The sequence below is a fragment of the Bubalus kerabau genome, chromosome 18 (assembly GCF_029407905.1).
Source record: "Bubalus kerabau isolate K-KA32 ecotype Philippines breed swamp buffalo chromosome 18, PCC_UOA_SB_1v2, whole genome shotgun sequence".
Lineage (NCBI taxonomy): Eukaryota > Metazoa > Chordata > Mammalia > Artiodactyla > Bovidae > Bubalus > Bubalus kerabau.
The window spans coordinates 58031573-58036767 of NC_073641.1; the positions used below are offsets into that span (position 1 = coordinate 58031573).

The following is a 5195-nucleotide window of genomic DNA, read 5'->3' on the forward strand; positions in this document are numbered from 1 at the left end:
GTCAGAGATTTTGTTAAAATGTCAGGGTTGAAAACACATTTAGAAAAATACATTCTATCACACCCTCCTCTAGTCAAAATTATCCAATAGCTTCCCATCTTATCCCATGACCTGCACATGGACTTGCCACTCCATACTCTCCTATCTTCTTCCTAATCCTCCTCCCTCACTGGCTTCACCTCATTAAGGATACTTTCCCCTCCCACTTCTTCACCCTTTGCATCTGCTGTTCTCTGTGTCTGGGATGCTCTTCCCCATCACCTTCAAAGCTAGCTCCCTCTCTTCTTTAAAGTCTTGATCCCAATCAATGGGTCTTCCTGGAGCACTCTATCTAAAATTGCAAAAACCTCCCCCACCCCATCCTTTTTCCCTGCTCAGTTATCCTGAAGGGACACAGAATATGCCACTCCAAAATATGGCCACAAGAATTACTTGGGGCTGATTATTTTTGAGAAAAAGCAGACACAACGGTACCCCACTCCTGGACCAGGAAGAGGAGAAGAATCCTTATCACCAGTGATGGCACCAAGATGAATCTGAGAAACAAACCTTACTGAATAAGCCTGTCTAAGGGAACTCTGCTCAATGTTATGTGGCAGCCTGGGTGGGAGGGGAGTTTGGGGGAGGATGGATACATGTATATATATGGCTGGGTCCCTTCAATGTTCACCTGAAGCTATCACAACATTGTTAATCAGCTATACTCCCAATACAAAATAAAAATTTTTAACTAAATAAAAATAAGCCTGTATACTGTAAGCCTTCTACCATAAGATGTCCCCCCTAGACTTCTTTTTTTTGTTTTTAATTTAAATTTATTTATAAAAATATGGAACGCTTCACGAATTTGTGTGTCATCCTTGCGCAGGGGCCATGCTAATCTTCTCTGTATTGTACCAATTTTAGTATATGTGCTGCCGAAGCGAGCACCCCACCTAGGCTTCTTAAACTTCCACCTCCTCACAATTCATTGGCCCTAGAAGCCCCAAACCCCTTTCCTTTGCGTAGTCACTTCTCCATAATTTATCACCCTTTGTTAAAATAGTATATAAGTCCAAATCTAACCCTTCTTTCAGTTTGCTTTACTGCTTTTCTGTAGAGTCCCTGTGCATGCAAAATGCTAAATATTAATAAAACTTGGATGCCTTTTCTCCTAATAACCTAACTTCCATCAGTTTAATTTCAAGACCCCACTTACTGAAACTAAAGGGAAATATTTTTCCTCCCCTACAATCACTTCTAATGTTCCATATATTTTCCTTGTCTATCTTGTTTGAGATATGTCTCCACACACTGTAAGTTCTATAAAGGCAGAGATCATTGTCTTTTTTTTTTTTTTTTTACTGTGCTGGGTCTCCGTTGCTTTTGCTCAGTCTTTCTCTAGCTGTGGCAAGCAGTGGCATCCAGACACAGGCTCTAGGCAAGCAGGCTTCAGTAGTGTGGTGCATGGGCTCAGTAGTTGAGGCTCGTGGGCTTAATTGCTCCATGGCATGTGAAATCTTCCCAGACCAGGGGTCAAACCTATGTCCCCTGCATTAGCAGGTGGATTCCTAACCACTGTGCTACTCGGGAAGTCCCTCATTGCCTGTTTTGATCACTACTGTGATCATTGCTTAGCACCTAGAAAATTGCTCAGCACACAATATACGTTTAATAACTATCAGTTGATGAATGAATAAATACATGAATGGACTACTTTCCCTTAACAACTGTGCCTAGGAAGGCCGCTGTGTGAAAACTCTAGAACGCTGATGTGAAGAACTTTATGGTCATAAAAATATTATTAATCACTGATGCAAGTAGCCAAGAAGGCAAAAGTATGGGAAATAATTCAGAGCACTGGCCTCAAAGCCAGAAGGGATATTTCTATCCTTGGTACCACGCCACTGGGCAGAGCCTCAAGCTTCTTAGGAAATGGGGGTAATTACTATAAGAATCCACAAGTATAGAAAATATTGTCTCCAGAAACGAGACATTAAAGAAATAGATACTGAAGAAATTTTTAGGCCAGAATTTGGTCACTTAGCTGAACTTAAAGAATAAGATGAGTAAATCACAATGATTCTTGGTCTAGGACAAAGTTCAAGATGTATTTGGGCCAAAGTGTCAGCCTACTACCAGGGAAATCCCCATAAACTGTCAAAGCTGGGACTCTAGCCAGTAAGGGATTACCTCCAGGAGAGTGTGCCATGGGTGCTTTCTGACCACAGCCACTGCTAGGCAGTGCCCTCCAAAAACCCAAAATGCCATCTTTATTAATTGCCAGTTTTTTGTATTTTTGAAAAAGGCTTTCACAATCCAGTTTCTAAAGGGGGAGAAAACCAGCATTAGGGAAGGAGTTCTCTCTCCCATTTGCTTCCTCCAGGACTGTAAATCCTGGACACCTGGCTGGACTCTGAGGCAGAGGCTGCAGGATTGTTCTGTTTCAAAGCAGAGTTAACTTCCGGTCATTGGCAAATCCCTCCAGTGTGTCTGTGTGTGTTAGTATCTCAATCATGACTGACTCTTGCAACCCCATGGACTGTAGACCACCAGACTCCTCTGTCCATGGAATTTTCCAGGCAAGAATACTGGAGTGACTTGCCATTCCCTTCTCCAGGGGATCTTCCCAATCGAGAGATCGAACCCAGGTCTCCTGCATTGCAGGCAGATTCTTAACCATCTGAGCCACCAAGGAAGCCCAAGTCCCACCCATAGCATCTACAAGAGTTCACATGCATTGGTTCTTGGTGTTGTCTTCTCAGATTCACATTTTTCCTCATGTAGAAGAAATGATCTGCAACATGGAATTGTATGCATTTGCATTTTCCCTCCTTGGGACATTGTCTGGCATCCCACCCTATTTGCACTTCCTTGGTCATTTAGCTTTGTATTTAGTTTCTCTTGGGATTTCCCCGAGATGAAAAGGTGAGAAGAAGCACAGCCTCTCTCTTTCACATTTGTTTCTTCCTCTCATAGTAGTCTCATTCCAATCAAACTGACCAGGGAAACCGGTTTAGCAAGATTGCTTTTCCCTTTGGGGTTTCCTGGATGCCTTGTGGAGCTGAACTATTAATAGTAGTAGCCCAGTTTAGTGGCTGCAGGTAGACATTTACTCGATAAACGGAAGACACAGTATAACAGGTGAAAGTGTCTGGAGACTGCAAAATTCACTGGTGCTGTGCTGTGTGTGCTCAGTCATGTCCAACTCTTTGCGACTCCATGGACTGCAGCTTGCCAAGCTCCTCTGTCCATGAAATTTTCCAGGCAAGAACACTGGAGTGGTTTGCCATTTCCTTCTCCAGGGGATCTGCCCAACCCAGGGATGGAACCTGCATCTCCTGCATTGGCAGGCAGATTCTTTACCACTGAGCCACCTCGGAAAACCAAAATTCACTGGATCACCCTCCAATTCTCCAGTACCTCTGCTACTCATCTGAATAGGGAGGGATGAAATAGGGAGGCTATTTCATCAGAATAGCCTCCCTCTGACTCAATATGAGGACAATCTATTTGCCAAGGTAAAGGTGACTAAATTAATCCCTTCATGACCAATACTTCGGTGGATCTGAACATTTTTACTCCTTCTTCCACTAAGTTAAAGCAGGCGGTTCTCATTAAATTTAATTGAGCTAAACTAAACCCAGTCAGTGGCTATTATTATCCAAACTATCCAGGAAAATGGCATCATTTTAATTTAGTAAAATGATCAGTTTTTCTGGTTTCTTCTACTCACCGTTTTACTTAACTACTTCAGAATTACAGCTATTAGGAAAAGACTTTCTTTTTGGTCGCATTTTCCTATTTCTTGGGGGTTTTGCCAGTCATCACTGCTAGATAGTTGAATATTTCAATATTTCATTAAAAATTTAAACTTAACCTGCTTGAGAGATGATTTTTTCGTATCTTAATAGTTAAAGAGACCCAGTCTGAAATGTTTTAATAGTACCAACATTAGTTTTGTCAATCTTATTGTTAAAATTATCAACATCAACCTTCTTTTTAAATATCCCTAGCATATAGCATGTGCGTGCTCAGTTGCTTGGTCATTTCCGACTCTGCAACCCCATGGACTGTGGCCCACCAGGCTCCTTTGTCCATGGGATTTTTCAGGCAAGAATACTGGAGTGGGTTGCCATTTCCTCCTATAGGGGATCTTCCCCACCCAGTAATTGAACCCATGTCTCCAATGTCTCCTGCCTTGGCAGGCATATTCTTTACCACTGAGCCACCCGGGAAGCCTCCCAGCATATAAAGAGACTTTTAATTGAGTAAGCTCATGTTCCTGATGGTTACTGACAAGAAACTAGAATTCTAGAAGAACCATGAAGATAAATTCCGGTATTCTATTTAAGGAACACAGAAGTGGGGACAGGGTTTCAGAAGGATAACATCAGGAATGGCTTGGGTCATCAGTGGAATTGAAGAGACTGACTTTTTTTTTTATAGTGTGCCTGATATCTGGAGAAGACAATGGCACCCCGCTCCAGTACTCTTGCCTGGAAAATCCCATGGACAGAGGAGCCTGGTAGGCTGCAGTCCATGGGGTCGCTAAGAGTCGGACATGACTGAGTTACTTCACTTTCACTTTTCACTTTCATGCCTTGGAGAAGGAAATGGCAACCCACTCCAGTGTTCTTGCCTGGAGAATCCCAGGGACGGGGGAGACTGGTGGGCTGCCATCTATGGGGTCGCACAGAGTCGGACATGACTGAAGTGACTTAGCAGCAGGAGCAGCAGTGACTGATATCAGGAAACTCCAGGGAGTTCTCTCAGAGCCAGAATCAGCACCAACATGGGAGACAGACGCCATTTCCTGCTTGAACTCCCCCTGCCACAAAGTGATTGCTGGTCAAGGAGACTTGAATAAGCAGCAGCTGTTCCTAAGATGCTGTGTGTCTGTTTGTCTTGTGTCCAAAAGAGTAAACTCTGCCTCCAGTTAACATGGAAGCTGAAGTAGTAGAAAGGCTAGAACTGACACCTGGGAACACTCAAGACATTCTTCCAAATATTTCAGTGACAACCTCCAGAGGGTTTATTTTCTACAAGCCTAATGGAAACTTGACTGTAGTAATTCCAAGGTGTTTGCATAGATTAACCCAGGCAACATTTTATCTTTTTGAATAAAAACTTCCTCAGTCAAGTCAATTTTTAAAACATTTGAATCTGCTTCTGCCAAACCAAAAAAGAGAAAATATACTGAAGCAGTTCTCAAG

The 5195-nt window shown here is 42.8% G+C and overlaps 1 non-coding gene across 1 annotated transcript; it reads right to left on the reverse strand.

Moving 5' to 3' along the window:
• Window positions 1-823: 823 nt before the first annotated feature.
• On the reverse strand, window positions 824-930 carry LOC129633474 (U6 spliceosomal RNA). The gene has a single exon (XR_008705059.1). It is a non-coding gene; the product is annotated as a U6 spliceosomal RNA (small nuclear RNA).
• Window positions 931-5195: the final 4265 nt, after the last annotated feature.